This window comes from Onychomys torridus, chromosome 1 (assembly GCF_903995425.1).
Source record: "Onychomys torridus chromosome 1, mOncTor1.1, whole genome shotgun sequence".
Taxonomy (NCBI): domain Eukaryota; kingdom Metazoa; phylum Chordata; class Mammalia; order Rodentia; family Cricetidae; genus Onychomys; species Onychomys torridus.
The window spans coordinates 120,622,024-120,643,155 of NC_050443.1; the positions used below are offsets into that span (position 1 = coordinate 120,622,024).

General features: G+C 47.1%; 1 long non-coding RNA gene across 2 annotated transcripts in view; it reads right to left on the reverse strand.

Annotated features, from left to right (window-relative positions):
* LOC118570036 overlaps positions 1–21,132 on the reverse strand; it is a 94,390-nt gene that overhangs the window by 20,062 nt on the left and 53,196 nt on the right. The window contains exons 4-5 of one of the 2 annotated variants that reach the window (XR_004943114.1): positions 18,638–18,686; positions 17,268–17,467 (exon numbers count right to left, since the gene is read on the reverse strand). This is a non-coding gene — a long non-coding RNA (uncharacterized LOC118570036). Of the gene's footprint in view, positions 1–16,512; positions 17,468–18,637; positions 18,687–21,132 lie in introns of those variants that run through there. The other variant, XR_004943112.1, reaches the window with a different exon arrangement.

The following is a 21,132-nucleotide window of genomic DNA, read 5'->3' on the forward strand; positions in this document are numbered from 1 at the left end:
CCCTAAATGGTTAAGGTGATGCTATGGTTTAAATGTGAAATGCAATGAATACTTGATCCCCAAAGGGTACTTTGGGGGGATGCTGCGTACCCTTGGAGAGGTGGAGTCAGTTTAGTGGGCAGAAGTAGGTCACTGGAGGGCAAGCCCTGAGTTGTAGAGCCTAGGTCTGTTCACTTCCTGTCCTGTCTCTGCTTCCTGACTGCCAAGGAGATGTAACCAGCCACTATATGCCCCTCCCACTGCCGTGCCCTTCCTGCTAATGGATTGTATCCCCTACACTGTAAGCCCCAATAAACAAAACTCCTTTAAGTTGATCCTATTAGGTATTCTGTCACAGCAACAAAAGAGGTAAGCGATATGGAATACTGATATCAGGCGTGGGGCCGCTCCTGTGATAAACCTGATCATGTACTGCACGGGCCTTTGGGACTGGCTTTGGGAGGAATGGGAATGAGTTTGGGGTTGTGAGCTAACAAAGCCCTAGAATGCTGTAAGAAGAATTTACTGGGCCACTCTAGTGGGAGCCCTGAAGACCTGAATGTTCATAGTAATCTCGACATTGGAGGCTGTGTGCATGTGGTTTCAGAGAACAAGGACTTAGTCAGGAATGACCATCCATGTTAAATTTTGACAAAGATGTAGTCTGTCTGTGTCCTGAATACTTGAGTGGGGCTGAATTAAGAAAATAATAGACTAAGTTGTCTGGCAGTGAAAATTTTAAGATAGCATAGTGGTTATTGCTTGCTGCACTGACTAAGATTTACAGTGAGAGAAAGCATAAAATAAGACAGAAAGATACGAAAATGTGTAGCTTCCAGGGAAAGGAGCATGGATGAATTTAAGGCTGCAGACGAGGCAGCTGTCGACAAAGTAGCACTGACTACTAAAGAAATTGGTGGAATGAAAGAGAAGCCAGCACTCTGCACTTGGACAGTAGGAAAGGTATATTGAAGACCAGGCCACACCCATCAATAGCTGAAACTTGTAAATTCATTAGAAAGGGAATGCTTGGATAGCAAAGTGGCCATAAGTATTCCCTGTTTGTATTAACTACTTAGGAAGTGTTTTCCCAGGATCATACTTCACTGAGATCATGCTGACATACAGAGGTCACAGCAGATGTGGCCCAAAGAATATCAAGCTACATGCAGAAGTAGGCAGTTGTGATCTCATAGTGCTGATTTTGTGGACCTACAAAATGGAGAAATTATAGGGTCATAGAGGTTTGCCCAAGGTTCAAGAAAGCCTCCAAGTATGTGTGGCAGGGTTGGATTCTCTGCAAGGAGGACCTTAGAGGCCATTATATGAAGCTATAAGGATAAAGCCTAGATTGCATTAGAGACTTCTAGTTAAGAGATAACAGAACCCTTGGGGCATTTACTAAGGAAAGCTGCAGGTACCAAGTGGAGTAGGACAAAGTGGGAGGAGCTAGAAAAGCAGGGCCATCTGAGGCTTTTGGACCCCAGGTGGTCCCATCCTTAGTCCTAGGCACCACGTGGGTTGGTGTTTTCATCTGGGCTTCTGTCTTGCTTTGCTTCAGTCTTTCCTTGTTGTATCCCTATCCACCCCTTTGGAATCCAAATGCTTACTCTGTGCCACTGCGCACTGGAGTTATGTGTCAGAAATAGTGACATTACTTTACAATAAGAGCACTCTCATTTTAGAAGAACAACACTGGAGACAGAGTAGTAAAGTCAAGGCAGTTTGTTTTGCAACATTACAAAGTTGGGGGTCAGCCTGGAATGCCAAGCATACTGACGGGGCAGAGAGCAGTCTTCATAAACCCCAATACAAGCCCTCTCATCCCTTTTTTGAATGATCAAGAAAGTACAATCTTCTGCGTCATCTCGGACCTCTCTTTCCCTCTGACATTAAATTGGTCTTTTACTCAACAGAACCCACACACAGGCTCATCTCTATTTTACATCATGTTTGTTTGAAAGTTTATCAGATACATGACCTCGTAATCATGACTGGCTGTCAGTAATCTTCTACTCTAAACCTCTAGTTTTGAGGGCAGAAGTAGCTAGAATAGCGGGCAATAGTAAAAGTCCAGTGTTCTCTGACCATTTGAAACTGAGCTGTGAGGTATTAGTTCTAACAGTGTGTAGCTATTTTTTTTTTATTTTAATTTTACAGGGCTTCACAGTTAGGAGCTTGCCTTGAGCGTCAAAGGAGGTGTTAGACTTTGGACAGTAAAACCGTAGAGACTTAATTCATTTTCATTGTGAGACAGTCATGAATGAGCTTCAGAGGCCAGAGGTGGAATACTGCCATTTAAGGGTAACATGGATGGGAATACTTGGTCCCCAGTTGGTGCTCCTGTTTAGGGAAGTTGCAGAACCTTTGAGCTATAGGGACCAGCTAGAGGAAGTACATTTCTGGGGGCAGGTTTTCAGATTTACAACTCGGTCCTTCCTTCTCTCTGCTTGCTGATCATAGAGGAGATGTGACAAGCCCATCACACCTCACTGAGACAGCTGGAAGCTTCCTGCATCGCTCCTTCCACACCAGGACAGACTGCATCCCCTGAACGGCTAGCTAGGAAAACCCTCTAGCCTTAACCTTAAGCTGCTTCCATGGGGTATGTTGTCATGGTAATGAGAACAGCTAATAGAGACAGATGGAAAATGTCAACTTGTGTGCTTTATTTTTAATTAAGTACATGTACACAAACACACATTTATGCTTGTGTGGACTATGTGCACATGGGTGTAGGTGGCTTTGGGGGCCAGAAGAGGATGTCAGACCCCTTTGGAACTTAAACTAAAAGTGGTTGTAAGCTGCCTAATGTGGGTGATGGGAACCAAAATCAGGTCCTCCACAAGAGGAGTACCTGCTCTTAACTGCTGAGCCATCTCTTCAATTCTCTCTCTCTCTCTCTCTCTCTCTCTCTCTCTCTCTCTCTCTCTCTCTCTCTCTCTCTCTCTCTCTGCCTTGTGCTTACATGCAGATGTAACCTCTCAATTACTGCTCCAGTGTGATGGCTGCTGCCATGTTCCCTGCCATGATGATCATAAACTCTAACCCTCAGGAACTGTGAGCCCCCAAATTAAATGCTTTCTTTTATAAATTGTCCTGGTCATTGTTTTTTTTTCATGGAATAGAAAAGTAACTAAGTCAGAACTTGGTATCAGGGAGTGGCATGTTGCTGAGACAGGCCTGACCATGCTAGGGTTTTTTGGTTTTGTTTTTTTGAGGAATGTGGAAGACTTTGGGACTTTGGTCTAGGAAAGTGGTTCAACACTGTAAGCTGAGATGAATGGATCATTCCAGTGGGAGCTTGGAAACCAGTAGTGCTGAGAGCAATGTGGACTATGGAGGACAAGCTCAAGAGGTTTCAGAGGGCAACAATACTAGAAACTGGGATAAAGATAATTTTTGTGATATTTTGGAAAATAATGCACCTGATTTTTGCCCTGGTTCTAAGAATATGCCTAAGGCTAACTTGAAGAGGGAGCCATATTCCCTGGAACTGGAGTTACAGATGGTTGTAAGTCTCCATGTGTGTGCTGGGAATTGAACCCATTCCTCTGCAAGAGCTGTGAATGCTCTTAATCACTGAGCCACCCATCAAACCCCTAGAAACTGCTTTTATCAATGAAAACAAAAGTTACTGGGCTGGGAAGATGGCCCCATAGATAACACTCTTGGTACACAAGTGTGAGGATGTGAATTTGAGTCCCCGAACCCACACAACCCCAGGTGCAGTGGCCTGCATCTGTAATCCCAATGTTCCTATAGCAAGATGGAGACAGAGGCAGGGGAATCCCCAGAAGCGTGTGGCCCAGATAGACTGGCATCCACAGCAGGGAACAAAGACAACAAAGAGAACCTGCCTCAAACAAGGTAGAAGGCAAGGATCAGTACCCAAGGCTGACCTCTGACCAACATACGCAGACTATAGCATTCTTGTACCTACACACATACATATGTGCCCACACATCATACATTCTATACACACATCTATAAAAATAAAAACTGCAAGGTTTGTGGAATTCAATGCTTAAAGGAAATTTAAAGCAAGTTATCTGCTTCTTCAGCATGCACAAGGCTTACATGGGTCTGCACCAGATGCTCTGCATATGTATTACGGCTTCCAGCTTAATGTTTTGATGGTATTTCTGCATGTGCAAATGAGAGGGTTTGTGCCTTCCCTTGAATTCTTTTCCTTCTGTTGATTTGTCTTGTCCAACTTTGATGTCATAGTTTTTGTTTTATCATTATACTTTATTCTGTTATTACTTTTTTAAAGGGATGACTGAATGAAAACCTAACCATTGGGGTAAAGGTTAACAATTGACCTGTTATCTATACCTGCAGGGAAAAGGAAAATCAATTTTCTCCAAGGGATGTATACCAATCACTCCAGGCAGGCCTCATGTTCAGGAATAGTCGACCAACATATAATGGACACCACAGGTGTGTGTGTGTGTGTGTGTGTGTGTGTGTGTGTGTGTGTGTGTGTGTTTATTTGGTTACAGTTTGGTGGGTTTTGGGGGGGTATTTTATTTTGTTTTCTTGATTTCAGTGGGGGCTTGTTGTTGTATTGTGTTTTTGAGAAAGCACTTAAAGTTGGGTGGGTAGAGAGAGGGAGAAGATCCAGAAAGGTGGGGGGAAAGGAAGAATATAATCAAAATATATTTCAAATTTAAAATTGTTTTAAATAATTAAAAATATATGCTTCTTACCCTTAAAAAGTCAAAGCTCTCAATAATGTGTTAGAACAGAATAAAGATTCCAAGTCAGAAACCACTGTTTCCTTAAGGAACTTAAGAAGAAAACAAGGCAAATTAAAATTAATAGTCCAATAGAAGTGGACAGACTAGAGACACAGGCCACAGAAGAGCCACAAAACACACTAGAGAAATGGAAAACCGAACAGTCTTTGGGAAGAGGGAGCCTCAACTAGGAAAAACCTACTAGCCTGTTTGTTCGTAAGTCTGTAGACCATTTTCCTTCCTTCTTCCTTCCTCCCTTCCTTCCTTCTTCCTTCCTCCCTTCCTTCCTTCCTTCCTTCCTTCCTTCCCTCCTTCCTTCCTCTTTTCCTCCTTCCTTTTTCTTTCTTTCTTCCTTTTTTTTTTTTTTTTTGCTATTTGTTTGTTTTGTTTTGTTTTGAGACAGGTCTCACTATATAACTCTAACTGTCCTGGAACTCACTCTGTAGACCAGACTAGCCTTGAACTCACAGAGACCTACCTGTCTCTGCTTCCCTGGTGCTGGGAATAAAGGCATACACCATCACACCTGGCTGTAGGGCATTTCTTAATTAGTGATTGATGAAGGAGGGCCCAGGCCACTGTGTGAGGTGCCACCCCTGAGCAGGTGGTTCTGCGTTGTATGAGAAAACAGGCTGAACCATAAGGAGCAAGCCAGGGAGCAGCGTTCTTCCATGGCCTCTGTCCTGTCTTCTCTCCATGATGGACTGTAAATTGTAAGATGAGACGAACCCTTTCCTCTCCAAGTTGCCTTCCGTCATGGCGTTTATCACAGCAACAGAAAGCAGACTAGAACAGTGGGTAAAACCTCCCAACAAAGAAAACTCTGAGTCTGCGTGGCCACATACTTTAAGGGAGAAATAAAACCAACCCATACAAACTTACACAGGAGAACCTGAAAAGGATGCAGCCTTCCCAACTCTCTTTATAAAGCCAGTATTGCTCAGATGCCAAAACCAGGTGCACTATAGTCTTTTGTTCCTCATAGATGAAGATACAGGAATTCTAAAAGAAACTTAGCCAATCCAAAACGACCTATACAGTGAGGTGTGTCCTTGGAATGCAAGGTTGATTGAACACCAAAAAAAAAAAAAAAAATGGACTTGACTGGGACTGAAGAGGCAGCTCAGGAGCTAAGAGCACTGGCTGCTCTCACAGAGGACCAGGGTTTGCTTCCCAGCACCCACATGGTGGCTTACCATCATCTGTAATTCCAGCCCCAGAGGATCCATCCCCTCTTCTGACCTCCAAGGGCACTGAACATACATGATGGAAATACACACATAGAGACCCAAATGCAAGACATTCATCAACATAAAATAAAATAAATAATTTATAAAGGAAAAAAAAACTTGATTTCTAGAAACTTCCAGGCTTTGTACTGTGAATGGCATCTCCATCTCCCCCAGATTCCCTCTTTCTAGACACCTCCATCGCCTTCCAGGACTTGGGTCTCTGATACTTCTTTCAAAGGGTTGGTACAGTGGCTCTTTCCAAAGCAGGTATCTGTAGCATGTCTTAGATAAGTGTGCCTGAACTTATTTATACCCCATCTGCATGTAAATCCTAGTTTAAAACCCCACATCTGGGCTGGGGAGGTGGCCAGTCAGCAAAGTGCTTGCACAAACACAAGGACCTGAGTTTGATGCCCAGCACCCATGTAAAAGCCAGATACATAATCCCAGGGCTGGGGAGGCCCACACAGGAGGATTCCTGGGGCTTGCTGATCAGCCGGACTAGCCCACTCTATGAACTCTGAGTTCAGTGAGAGAACCCATTAAAAAAAATGAAGAAGAAAACCATCAGGGAGAAACCCATGGACCTCTAGCCTCCACATGTGCGACACACACACACACACACACACACACACACACACACACACTTGTGTTCAAAGGTATTTCTCTTCAGAGCTTTAGAACTTACTTTTTCACATCTAGCATTGTGGTGTGTGTGTGTGTGCGTGTGTGTGTGTGTGTGTGTGTGTGTGTGTGTGTGTGTGTGTGTTGAGAGGCACATACATACTATGACACTCATGTGGAGATTAGAGAACAACTTACAGGAGTTGGTTCTCTTCTCCCACCATGTGGGTTCCAGGGATCAAACTCAGGTTGCCAGGCTCAGCAACAAGCACCTTCACCCACTGAGCCACCTCACTGGTCCCCAGCATCATTCTCTAACTGTAGGATGTGTTTGCTGTGACCAGTTTAGAACTGTGACACTGCAGCACTCGAACATGTGTGTCCTCTCTTGTTCTCTCAAGGGTGCTTCCCTGAGTTGCCTGAATTCTGGGGTCTCTGGTATCTCCAGGGATCTCTTTCCGGCCAGTTTCCCTCTTCCACCTGTGAGCCCTCACATCTGGCCCACTTGGCCTGCTTTCTCTCCCACATCCCAGCTCCATCTCCCTTTCCACATCCCTCCTGAGCTGCTAGAACAGTGGTTCTCAACCTGTGGGTCGCAAACCCATTGGGGGTCCGTATTAGACATCCTGCAGATCAGATATTTACATTACATTTCATAACAGTAGCAAAATTACAGTCATGAAGTAGCAATGGCATAATTGTATGGTTGGGGGTTACCACAACATGAGGAACTGTATTAATGGGTCACAGAATTAGGAAGGTTGAGAACCACTATTCTAGAACCATGCCATCTGACACCTCCTCCTCACAGTGAACCACTGTTTTCACAACCAGATCCCCTTGGTTTCTTTCACGGTCATCTTAATGCTCATTTCTGCTACTGCTTATGGCCTTCCATGATAAGTCTCTACTGGGACCATGACATGGCTCTATCCCTCTCAGTGACACTGCCTTGTACTGTGTGAGGGTCAGAATGTTGTCTCTTTCACAGTCAGGGATCTGGGAGCTCAGGTCCCTGGTGAGCTTGATCACTCTGTCTGGTTATGTGTATGGAACAAGCCAGGACCCAGGTCCTCCTGGCTGGGGTCTGGGAATTGGGGTTCATTTCCCCCACTTCCTTTGTCTTTAGTTACAACACACTCATTGCTTTTCTCCCCTCTCTTTCTTTCCTTTGAGTTCTTCTCTAGATAGGAAAGCGAGGAACACAGGGAACAGGGCTGGCACCAAGAAGAAGCTAGAGTCTGCCGGGTTCAGGGACAGCATAGTCAGGAGACTATTCCAAGAATGGGGACCCTGTTGGGCATGCGTGTTGGAGATGAGGGGAACCCCATGTCTTGTCATAGAGACAAGTGACCAGCATGGTAGGGCAGGGCTCAGAACACTCACCATGACCAGCATCAGAGAAATCAGAATTGACTTGCATCTTTTATCTTGGGGTTGGCCAGCATTTAGCTAGATATAGATGCAAGCGTGTAGATGAGGATGTGCACAGGTTACCAGTCCTCACTGTTGGTCCAAACACCACACCTCAAAACCCAAATCTTACCTTTAAAAATGTATTCTTTAAAAATGTTCTCCCTCTCCCCCCCCACCATGTATTGTGTGTATGGTGTGTGTGTGTGTGTGTGTGTGTGTGTGTGTACATGTGAGACTGGACGTTGATGTTAGGACTCACCCTCAATTGCTTTTCCACTTTATTCTTTGAGGAAGGGTCTTTCAATCAACCCAGAGTTCACAGATATAACTAGTCTTGCTAGGCATCTCACCCCACCATCCTTGGCTAAAATGACTGGGGAGCCACTGCACCCACCCAGCATCTCTGCGGGGTCTGGATGTCTGAACTCCCAGGCCTCATGCTTGCCAGGCTAGTGCTTCAAATGCTGAGCCAGCTCCCTCTTTAAAAATTGCATTTTTGAGAGGAACATGTGGTTCACGCCTTTAATCCCAGCACTCAGGAGGCAGAGGCAGCTGGACCTCTGTGAGTTTGAGGCCAGCCTGGTCTACAGAGTGAATTTCTACACAGAGAAACCCTGTCTCAAAATATATATATATATTTGTGTGTGACATGTGTCTTCGTACACACATACATGCACCAAGATGTGTGTGCAGAGGGATCAGAGCACAACTTTCAGGATTCAGTTCTCTTTTTCCACTTGCAGGTTCCAGGGTTTGAACTCAGGTCATCAGGACTGGTGACAGGCCCCTTTACATGCTGAACCATCTCACAGATCCCCTAAAATTAACATTTTCTGATACAAAGGAAGAGTGCCTTTGAGAGAGAGCAATTCCACCACCAGGCAAGAAACACCTGGGATGACCGGCTCAGGTCAGAAAGTAAGTCAGCACTTGGAGGCGCTGGGCACTTGTCAACATGACAAAGGAGCCAGCTTCATGAGCCAACACCTGCTGGCCACACTGGGGACACCTGGGACATGGCAGTGACACACTACAACAGCTGGCAGTGGGTCCCCTCTACTCACTTCACTGTGGAGAAGAAAAGGCTAGGGGTGGCCTTTTGTTTTTGTTTGTTTTGCAGTAGAATGTCAACTAATAAATGTACAGGGAAGGGTGGGATGAGAAAGCCGTCACTTAGCAACACAATACGGATGGAGTTGGCCCAGGTGGGTACCATGGGGTTGTAACGGGGCAGTTGGGGGGCTTCAGCCTCCCTCCACGGTGGGTACATTGACAAAGGAAAAGGCAGCATACACTAGAGAAAGCTCCTGGCTACAACTTTTACCCAGCGCTCGGTCAGTCCTGCCCGTGCTTCCTTTTTGGACAGTGATGAAGTGAGCAAAGCACACATGCCTGTCCACTTCCAATACTTGAAAACAGGACGTGATCTCACCCAGGTGAAGCAACAGCCTCCCGGCAGCAGCGGCGGCGGCGGCGGCAGGAAGCCAGTGAGGCCTGAAGCAACCAGGGACCTGAGTGGCTCCTTTGAGCTGAGGGCTTCTGAGGTGGAGATACCTGGGGGAAAGGGAGGAGGAAGAAGTGGAAGAGGGGAGGAAAAGGGAGGAGGAGGGGAAGAGGAGGGAGGGGGAGGAGGGGAAGAAAAGGAGAGGAAAACAGAGACAAGAAGGGAGGGAGAGAATAGGATAAGGAGAGAGAAGAGAAGAAAGAGAGGAGAGAGAGGAGGGACAGAAGCAAACAGATGGTGGAGAAAGAAGAGAGAGAGAGGGAAGAGAGGGGAGGGGGAGGGAAGAGACAGTGAGAGGGAAGGGAAGGAGAGAGACAGAGAAGTGTGCTGCAAGTCTCAGCAAAGGCGTTTGAGAGAATACTGCTCCCCACATGCATATGTGGCCTGGAAACTGTGTCACCATGAAACTATAGCAGTTATAATGGAGGGAGACTCCTCAGATGTCTCTCAAACTCTGATGTCAAATGAGTCTTGACCTTCGGCAGCTCTGCTGACGACTTATTGATCCCCAGTAAGACCCTTTCATAGGAGGAATGGATTGGGGTTCTGTGGCTTGGGTGTGGCTTGAATCACTCCTGAAAGTTCCTGTGTTAGAGGCTTGGTTTTCAGTGTGGCTCTGTCAGAGGTCCCGAGGCCTTTAAGAGTCAGCACTAGCGAGAGGAGACAATTTTCTTGGGAAGGATTAAATAGTATCCAAGAACCCCAGTTGGTTTCTCAAAGAGGATTGTTGAAAAAAACAAACAACATATAAAAAAAAAAAAAAAGCAAAAACAACAACAACCAAAACCCCAAGATGAGCTAGATCAGGTAAAGTGCTTGCCACACACGCCTGTAGACCTGAGTTCTGTATCTGGTGCCCACGTGGAAAACCAGGCACAGTGTTCCGTGCTTGGAATCCCAGAGCTGGGGAGACAGGTGGAGCCCTGGGGCTCACTGGCCAGACAATCTGGTCTTATCTTCAACTTCTGGGTTGCAGAAAGACACCCTGTCTCAAAACACAAGGTGGCTGGCTCCTGAGGAATGACAGCACAGGCTGACCTCTGACCTCTACGTGCAATTGCACAATCGTGCACCTAACACACATGAGCGTGTGCATACTTGTTTACACACAAACAAAGCAACGCTGACCCCTCCCCACTCTCTCACTTCCTGTCTCACCTACAGCCATAGTGACACTATCATCACCAGGTTGTCACCAAAGCCAGGCTGATGCAACTGTCATGCTTTGAACAAATCTCTTTTCTTCACTCTCCCCAGCTTCAGAAGTTTTGATCTAGAGAGGAAACATGGGCCAAGACAGGGTTTGACACTTGTCCTGGACTGAGGTGAACACAGATGACTATTAACCAGGGACTCAACTACATATGACACTCCCTTTAATGGGATGTGCCCCATCCCCAGATTCCTTAGCCTAAGCCTGCTTCTGATGTATGATGGTTTGAAGGTGATCTGTCACACCTCATAAGTTTGTGTTCTGGAAGTTCAGTCCCCAGAATGGCAGCATTGAGGCCTTGCAGAGGTGGCTCTGTCCCTGGAGGCACCCAGCTCAGAAGCATGAATGCTACTCTCAAACTTGGGGCACGTGTATGTGGTTGTGAAGAAAGGCAGCTTGTCCTGAGTCCCCCTGGCTTCCTGTCTTACTGTGGGTGCTCTTCTGCATATGTGACGTGACACAGCCAGGACCCACTGGACATCCAGGAGTTGACTGAGCAAGCAGGAGGAGCCACTGAAATTCCAGTGGAAAACTGGAGACCCCTCGGCATTCTGTGACATTTAAACCCACGGGAGCTGATTACATCATCGATGGGGCAAGAGGAAGACGTGAAAAGGCAGCTGAAGGAAGCCCCATGTTTCTACGAGTGAAACAGTGATCTAAACAAACCCTTTTCTATTATAAAACACCAGCCCTGGGTATCTTGTTAGAGTATCAGAAAGCAGACAGATATGAACTGTCTACAGCCTTTGTGTCTCTATTGCGTGTATATGACTCTCGTGCTTAGGCATCTTAACAAATGTGTCATGGTTTTCTCTGTCATCCTGTCTACCCGCCGTTTTATTTCATAGACAACAGAACCTTCAGAGGCCTCATCTGCCTATGTGTCAGATAAAGGAGGCAAGGCTGGGGCTGGCTTGTGGGATATGCCTCTTGTTCAATCAGGAACTCTGCCAGGTGACATACAGTTTCTAGTGTGCCCCGCTTTGCCCCGGCCATCATGGTTCCTGCTGCTAATTCATTTGGTGAAGGAGCCAGGAATGACTACAAGGCCACTGGTGGGCTGCATGGGGGTAGGGGATTAGTGAGGCTTCCTCCAACTGCTGATCCTTGTCACTGTCTCTGGCCATTCATCACCACACACATGCAGGTACACCCACATGCACACCAGCCATAGTGCAGTGCAAAACAAAGATAGTACAGTGCACATACATGTGCCTCACCTACCCACACATATAAAAAGACATGTGTATGTGTGCATAACACACACACATACACACACACACACCCTGCAAACATGTAGACAGGTTTGCACACAGGTATAAATATACATGTGCCTGAGCACATACACATGAAGCCAGGCAGGAATGCACACATGTATAAAAGCATACACACATTTACAAATGCCTGCACACATGTACATACACATATACATGTATGGAGCACAGCAGCACTAACACATGTGTGCACACTAACATACAGGCATGGGTATATGAAAGCACACACACACACACACACACACACACACACACACACATACACACCAACCCAGTCTTTAGTATTTGGTTGGTTGCTGGCTTTTCTTCAGATCTCTTAGAGGTAGGATCTACAGTACTAATTGGGGAATAGAAGCACAGTCTGGGCAAGGTCACCATGCTGAACACCAATGACAGTTTAAAATGGTCACATTAGCTGTTACATAGATAGATTACGTGAGGGAGGAATGGACCAGTAAGTGTGGAAGAAGACTTCTGGGGGAAGGTGAGCAGAAATGATGGCCTGCACAGGCAAGGGGGAAGGTGTGGAGCACAGAATGTTCTGGACATTGCTCAGGAAAAGAAGCCTTCCACAAACACATGGTATAGGACCCCTCTCCTGAGGTCCCTGGAGACCTCAGATCCACAGAGACAGAGAACAGGTGGGATGGTGGGTGCTGAGGAGGGACAGAGAGTCTATGTTTCATGGGGAAGATGGGAGGCTGGTGGTGAGTACTGGTGAGCCATCATTTAGATGATTTGGTTCTGTGTACTTTACCACAGTGTGTACAGGTTGTACAGCTGAGGTGGGAAAGATGGAGAAGGGAAGTAGAAGGCACAGAGAGCATGAGACTAAGGCCCATGGAGCTGATAATGTCATCAAAGAAGCAAGAACATCAAGAAGAAAAGAGGCAGCTTGTGGAATCCCCACATTTCTGCAAGAGGGGAGCAAGAAAAAGATGGAGAATGGTCACATACCAGGAACCAGAGCTGGGGACAGATGTCACCCAGGCACTTCATGGGGAGGAGCTAGGGCCAAGACATAAGAGCCCTGCTAGACTTGGGGGCCAGGGGCTCATGGAATACGTCCTGACTGGGCACAGCACACAGTGGCCAGTTGGAGTCCCAATGGGTGAGAAGTGGGAAACAGAAGGTCCCCTATGGTGCTGAGCTCCCAGGAAATCTGGATTAATCTGCGACAGACATTTGCACAGCTCTGACCCATGAATAGCATGGGAGGAGGCCAGTACTCAAGACTTCAGGGAGGGGGCTCTAGGTGAGCAGGCCAAGACAAATGTGAGGCACAAAGAAGATGGTCACCACTTCACCTCTACACCCAGGGCTGCCCCCTTCAGTTCAGTGAAGATGATACCACGTAGATCCCCTCTCCCCCTGGCATCCACAGATACTTCTCTTTGAAAACAACACACTTCATTGCATCTAACTGACCTGGGATCTGATTCGCTCTTAGCGTGTTAGAATGTTGCCAGCCCACAGGCCCCCATCTCCCCACCACCATTGGCATCTACTCCTCCCTTTATTCCCTGCCCAGCTCTAGGAAGCCACTTCCTTCTCTAAGGACCTTGCTGTTTGGCATTTCTTACAGAAATGTAACCCTTTGGTGAAACTTCTGAATAAAACAAAGCAAAGCTCCACTTTCACCTAACAGACAGCTGGGACTGCACAGCCAGATGCGCGTCCCCACCCCCAGAGAGGAGAGGTCCCCTGTCCTCTCTGCTGAGGTACCTATCCCTCTTCTGGCTGAGCTGCAGCTGGAACAGTAAATTCTGAGAGAGAAAAGAAGCAGCTAGGAACTCATAAACACTAGGTGCAGGGCTCTAGAGGAGGGGAAGAGGAAGAGTCACTCCGTCATATCTGCTCACAGCATAGCGAAGGATTCCATAACCCACACAGGCTCAGGGCTGTAGCCGGTCACATGGTCTGGCTGGTATTTATAACCATTTTCCTGCATATCTCTTTCCTTCAGCGAGTGCCTCAGCTGATTATGGCCCTTTACCTAGTGGGTGACCTAAGCCTTCATTCCTGAAGGGTCTGGGCCTTTGGCGGTCCTACCTGGATTGGGCAGTAGAGTCTTCCCACTGATGTTAATCATTGCGACCAGAGCTGCAGGCCATCATCTATGTTCTAGACATTCTGTTGTGAAGCCACAGTCTGTTTCCCCTGGCCGGGGTAGTTGCACCAGCCTGTAATCAATTGCCCCCTTGCAGCCTGATGTTTAGACCCATGGTCACCTCAGTCTCTGGGGTACTGGGAGTCAGTGCAGTACCTATGGTGGAGGTCTTGACCAAGAGAACCCAGACTACTGGGGACAGGAAGGCAAATGTTACTGGCAGAGGGCTAGGATATATAACTTGTAGGAAGGTGCTTGCCTGCTGTGTGCAAAAGCCCTGGATTCAGTCTGCCAGTCGCTGGCGGACTTTAACTGGGAACAAGAAAATCATTGATGCATTAACCTCTGTGTTCCCAGGACCACGAGCAGTGGCTACAGGAATTCAGCCACATAGTTGGGTTTAGAGGACAATGTTCCAGCTCCTCAGAGTGCAGAAAATGAGCCACCTTTCTTTCTGTCCTCAGGCCAGGGTGGTGGAGCATGTGAAGGAGGGTGGTTCTCTGAGTTTGCACTCACTGCTTTCTGGCCCTGCCTATGCTGAGTCCCTGTTCAGAAGGTGCCCTGAGATACGCAGCAGGAGTCAAGCATGCTGTGAAGGTGTCCTAGGCCAGGAGGACCAGCTCATATTCAGTTGTGCCTTGGTACCAGTGGCAGCAGAGGGGTCTCTCCCATGATGGCAGTACTCCAGCATCACCCAGCAGTGAGTGCCAGGCAGTAAATTTAGTGGATGGACCTCGATGAGTAGACATCCATGTACTGTCCACACATGATCTCCAGGTCATACCATTCTCAAACCCTTTTGGGGGTGACAGGGACATCTGGGGAAAAAGCTGGCTGGTAGCCACTGACTAGGTCATCTCATCCACAATAGAACTCCATTCGGCCCAGGGGTTTATTTCTGTGGCCAACATCCATATGGGATATATGTCTCTTCACAGCCTATGTAGTGCACCCTGGGAGAGGTCTAGCCATTTCCTCTAACCTCCTGCTACCACCTTTTTCAAATACTTTCCTTCCAGCTCCTTGACCATCATGACCTATTGGCCATGAAACAGCAGAACCTGCAAACCTAATCTCTCCTTCCAGGTCAAGTAAAGCAACCAGGGTGACTGTGCCAAGTCTTGCCTACTGAGGTGTATCCTTCCTTCCATTCCCCAGAGGAGGCTGCAGGACACCCACTCACTTTGGGATTGGGCTGACATGTCATGCAAAGCTGTTGGGAGCCGAGCCAAGACTTTTTCTTTCTCAGTGACCAGGTAACTAAAGTTACACATGAAGTACAGGTACTTCTGGGAGGGGCTATCAAAGAAGCAGGAAAAAGGCACCGGCATCAGGGGAGCTCTTTCTGAAACTCCCTAGAGCTTTGAAGTATGCAGCAGTCAATCTTGATTGTCAACGGAATGGGATTTAGAATCACCATGGAAACAAACCTTAGGGCATGTCTGTTGGGGATTTTCTAGATTAGGTTAATTAAGATGCAAAGACTCACCCTAAAAGTGGTACCATCCCATAGGCTGGGGTATTGGAATGAATAAAAAGCAAGCAAGCTGAGCACTAACGTTCATCTCAATCAGCTTAGTTGTTGCTAGCTGCCTCACGCTCCTGCCACAATGCCTTCCTTGCCATGATGGACTGTACCCTCAAATGGTGAGTCAGAACAAACCCTTCCTTCCTTCTGTTGCTTTTGTCAAATATTTGCTCCAGAAATGAGTGAAGTAACTAACACAGTGCTGGCAGTTTTCAGGCCTGCCCTGCATCCACTGCCTCTACTCAATTGTGAAACGCACCAGTGTCCCCCCAACCCACCCAATCATGGGTCATTCAATAGCTTGTTTATAATGGACAGTTCAGATCATGTGGTCAAATGGAGTCACATGGCCACTAAAGCCTAAGGCAATGCAGGATCTAAAGAAGTATTCACAAAGGATGGCAGGATTCAGCTCCATAGACTAAGGTAGTGGGCTGTGAAGTCCCTGCAGGAACCTGAACAGCCCCCACAGAACTTCCTACCTCCCACAGGCACCTTGTACACCATGAATCTGCTGCTCAGAGACACTCATACAGCAGCCCAGGCCTGCCATCGAGCCTCTTCTTTTCTGGGTTTTCTTAGTTTTCTATTGCTGTGAAAAAGACACCATGACCACGGCAACTCTTATAAAGCAAACATTTAATTGAGGGGGATCACTTACAGTTTCAGAGGTTCAGTCCATTATCATCATAACAGGGAATATGATGACATGCAAGCAGATATGGTGCTCGAGATGAGAATGCTACATCTTGCAGGCAACAGGAAATTGACTGTGACATTGGGTAATACCCTGAGCATAGAAAACCTCAAAGCCCACTCCACAGTGGCACACTTCCTCCAACAAGGCCATACCCACACCAACAAAGCCATACCTCCTAATAGTGCCACTCCCTATGAGATTATGGAGGCCAATTACATTCAAACTACCACACTGGGCCTCACTGAAGAGTGATATCCCTGTGGGTCACTTGATATCATGTATCTGACAACTGCAAAATCCAAGGAAAGCCACTAGGCACTTTGCTGTATCTTGCACAACAAGAAGGACCATAAGTAGATCTCCACTTGACCAGTCCACTACACCATCACAATATCATCAAGGCAGAAGGCTCCCCCAAATCATGTAGGATTTGATCACCTGACCTTCAGACACACATCATGTGGCCAAGTCATCTTTAGATATCATGAAGGTCAGCATTAAATGTCAACTTGATATTGAGCTGTCGCCTAGAAAGACAGTCTCAGTGAGGGACTTTGGATTGGCCTGTGGGCATGTCTGTTGGGGAATGTCTTCATTAAGTTAATTGCAGGAAGACCCAGCCCACCATGGGCAGCGCCATTCCCTAAAATAAGGGCCTCTGAACTGTAGGATAGTAAGGACTCACAGCCAAAGAAATCAAACTAGAACAGATGCCTACAACTTCCTGCTCAGATGGTCCAGGAAGCACAGCTGTGTCTAATGGAGCAGCAGAGCAGCATGATGCCCATAGGAAGAGAAGTCAGTTAAGATCCCTAGGGCTGGAATAGGACAAGGTATTCCCAAGCCTCTGAGATGGGACAGATGGTGTGTTTCCTGTTAGCTGAAAATAGCAGGCTCCTTATTAGTTTTATTAAGATGTACAAAGAAACCCAATGCACTCACCAGATCAGCAGCCAAGAGATTGGACTTCGTTAACTATATAAACTTCTGTTGTATTAGTCATCTCACCCGTTTGCTGTGACAAAATGCCGGGTGGAAACAACTGGAGGAAGGAACGATTTGTTTGGGCTCCCAATCCATCGTGGCAATGGGGGCCGCTCATGGCTGCAGCACCAGAAACACCAGAGGGCTTGCTCACTTCTCTGTGGATCAGGAAGCAGAGACAGGTTAGAAAGTGAGGCCATGCTATGAATCTCTGTGTCCACCCAACAGTGACCCACTTCTTCCAGTGAGGACCTACCCCCTGAAGCTGGAACCTTCCAAAACAATGTCCCCAGGTGGGAAGTAGGTGTTCAAATACATGAGCCTGTGGGAGGCATTTCACACCCAAACCACACATCTGCTTTGCAGAAACACTGCTACAAGAATGAAAAGAACTGGATGTGATCATGTATACCTGTGGTCCCAGCACTTGGGAGATAGGCGCAGAAGGAATCCAAGGTCATCCTTGGCAATGTAGTGAGTTCAATCAAGGCCAGCCTGGGATACATGAAACCCCTATCACAGAGAGAAGGTCAGGGCTGGAGTCAGCTGGTGAGATCACTCAGCCATTAAGAGGACATGCTGTACCATCATGAAGACCAGAGTTCAGATGCCAGCATCCACATAGTAACTTGGGAATTGTGGGTACACCTGTGACCCCAGCTCTGAGCGGATCAGAGACAGGAGGATCGTTGGGGCTTACTGGCTTCCAACATAGCTGAGAAAACACAAACCTTAGGTTCAGGGAGAGACCCCACTTCAAAGGAAGAGGTGGAGAGTGATATATAAAGATTCCTAATGCCCTCTTCTGGCCTCTGCATGTATGCACTGATGTGTGTACCCACACACACAAGTGTGCATACACTCACGCAGACATGTACACAAATAAATATTTTTAAGAGGAAGAGAACAAGGGGGCGGGGACAAGACAAGCCATAGACTGGGAAAAATATCTTTGTAAAAAACTTTTAAAGATTTATTTATTTTTATGTATGAGTGCTTTATGTACATGTATGTATATGTACCACATGCATGCTTGGTGCCTATGGAGGCCAGAAAAGGGCATTGGATTCCCTGGAGTTGGATTTACTGATGGGTGTAAGCCACCAGATGGGTGCTAGGAACTGAAGCTGGGTCCTCCACAAGAGAGGTAAGTGTTCTTAACCACTGATCCCTCTGTCTAGCATCATCAAAATATGATAAAGGACCCTTATTCCAAATATACAAAAAAACTTTTAAATATTAATAAAAATATTTAAATATTTTTTATTAATAAAAATATTTAAAAGATGCAGATGCCTCACCAAACGTGGGTGAGGTAGGTGCCTCACCTCTAGGTGTCAGACAAGCAGATTCTCAACATCTCGCAGAATTGGAGAACTGTAATTCAAACAAAAAGGAGACGTCATGGACACTGCAAATGGCCAAAGTCAGGAAAATTGACAATACCTGATACTGTGGGCAGGAAGTCACGGGGCATCACATCACTGCTGGTGGGAATGCAACATGGCACAGCTAGGGCAGAAAGACAGTATGTCAGCTCTGCAGGGGGTAAGTATGAAACCCCTGCCACTGGCTCACATGTTGAGCACTGAGCCCCCAGTGGGTGGTGCTGTTCTTGAAGGTAGGAACTCTGGGAAGTGAGGCTTAGCTGAAGGAAGAAGGTCACTAGGGGAATTCCTTTGAGAGCATGACTCCTCACCAGTTCCCTCTTCTCTCTGCTCCCTGTCCATGACGAGATGAGCAACTTCCACCTATACACACCCCTGTCACCACAATGCCCCTACTGCAGCCATTAGACACTGAGGTGCCTCTGTCTCAGGTGCTGCGAGTACCAAGAAATGGCCCAGAAACACTCCCAAAGTCTAGCTATTCCTCTTTCCCAAAGCAAAGGCACCAGGGGAGTGGCTGCAGGTCCCTTTGGGAAGCTGGAAAAAAGAGGAACAAGGCGAGATTGTATAGCATAGCAGGACCCTTCCTCAGTCTGGGATGGTGACCTGGACCTTGAGAGAGCCAGGCCTATGTGAGTGCTGCCAGTGGGCTGGGCCTGAAGCTCCTCACTGGTGCTCTCAGCTGAGACTCCAGTGCTAGTCCTTCAGTCTTGGCGATACCATGACCAACTGACTAGGCCCAGGTATCTACAGACCAGGCTACTAACCACTGCCCACCACAGAGGCCACATTAGCAACAGGCACAGGGGTTCCTAGCCATGTCCTGGCAAAGGTTCCTCTTGTCTGTCTTCCGTCAAGGTCTCAGTTCTCCTAGCCCAACATCTACCCTGACTGGCCACCCCTCTTACATAGGCCTCAGTCCTGATTCTGGTGTTTGAAATATCAAAATTTGGCTGAGCACGGTTGTGCATGCCTGTAAACCCAGCACTTGGTAGGCTAAGGTAAAAGATAATGAGTTCAAAGCCAGCCTGAACGACATATGTGTTTCCAAGCCAGCCAGAACTATATTCCAAGACCCTGTGTCAAAAATGAAATGAAATAAAACATCAGAAGTTTATCTCACATTGACTTAGGCCAGGAACAGTGGTTGGCTAAAGTCACCATAAAACCCCAGTGTGAGCAAGGACCTTGACTGAGACAGGATTGCCCTTTCTGTCTTTGCCTGTGGCCTCTGAGGAGCAGAGACAACCCTAATATGCTCCTCCCTGCTTCTGAGTCTTCAGAGGAACCTATTAGGAAAACTCCAGCCCTCAGTGACACAGTTGGAGTGATTGCCTAAATCTGGTTCTGGCAGCCTCAGCAAGCCCTGGTATGATGGAGCTAAGAGCCTCTGGGTCTCTTGGGGCCTTGGCCCTTCTACCCCAGCCCTTGATACCTTCAGACACATCTAGAATCTCTGGGCTTTGACTGTTCAAACTCACTGCTGCCAACCAGAGCCAGCTCAGCAGTATCTGATCTCTAATCCCAGAAACTGGGTATAAGAAGACACAGACTGGCCAAGTGGGGCCAGGGAGTTACAGTCATCATGTTGGCCACCACATGCAAACACAACTTCAGTGGGCATTGTCTGCATAGTAGTTTCTTTCCTCATTGCTGTGACAGAGTCCCTGACAAAAATGGCTTAAGGGAGGACGGGCTTCTTGTGGCTCAAAGTGTGAGGGGACACAGGCCATCCTGGCAGCAGTGGCCTGCAGCTGTGGTAGCTGGAGGACAAGGCTGCCAGCTCACATCTCAGTAGACCAGGACGCAGAGAAAGGGGATGCTGGTGCTCAGCTGGTTTTCTCTCTTTTCTCTTTTTCTTTATTCCAGACCCCAGCTCAGGCAATGGTGTTGGCTACATTTAGGACTGGTCTTCCTTCTGTGCATCCTTTTTAGAAATGCCCTCATATGCCAGACATGGTGAGAAATGCTTTTAATCCCAGCTCTCAGGCAGCCTGCTCCAGACCAGTAAGTAAGGGGTATGCATAGTAAGACAAAAGAAAAGAAAAGAAAGGAAATGTCCTCAGAGAAACACCAGGGATGTGCCTCAGTTACTCCCTGATGTTCCTAATCCAATCAGGTTCTCCCTGTGCAGCCAAGGATGACCTTGAACTCCTGATGTTCTTGCTTATACCTCTAGAGTGTTAGCATTACAAGAATGCACTACCACCACCTGGTTTATGTAGAGCTGAGGATCAAACCTAGTGCCTATGCATGCTAGGCAATCACGCAACCCACTAAGCTATAGTCCTAGTTCAGCTCCTTGTAAACTTGACATACAGCGCATCACTTCAAACCATACCACTGTGAGGCCAGCGTGAGCTCAATAACTACCCTTCCAGGTTTGCTGAAGGACCCTTCTTGCTGTGTTTATACATGGTAGACACACACAGCTC